A 272-nucleotide genomic window follows, 5' to 3' on the forward strand; every position below is an offset into this window, starting at 1 on the left:
TCGGCTGCCGAGACAGTGTTTGCTGTCTCGGCCCGCGAGACAGTAAATGCTATCTCGGAAAAAGTAACTGTCAGGCAGTTTTCATTTTAACTGCCTTCCCACGTTTCAAACTCCGTTATTTTGGCAGTTATCCATGTGATTCTCACCCACGACGTTTCCCACGTTCTTGAACAGTTAGTGGCCACGTGTAGGATAGTTACAAAGGCGGTTTTGACTATCTGAGAGCTGTCTCACGTGCGAGACAGTAAATTCTGTCTCGCACGGCGAGACAG

This window comes from Asparagus officinalis, chromosome 3 (genome assembly GCF_001876935.1).
Source record: "Asparagus officinalis chromosome 3, Aspof.V1, whole genome shotgun sequence".
NCBI lineage: Eukaryota > Viridiplantae > Streptophyta > Magnoliopsida > Asparagales > Asparagaceae > Asparagus > Asparagus officinalis.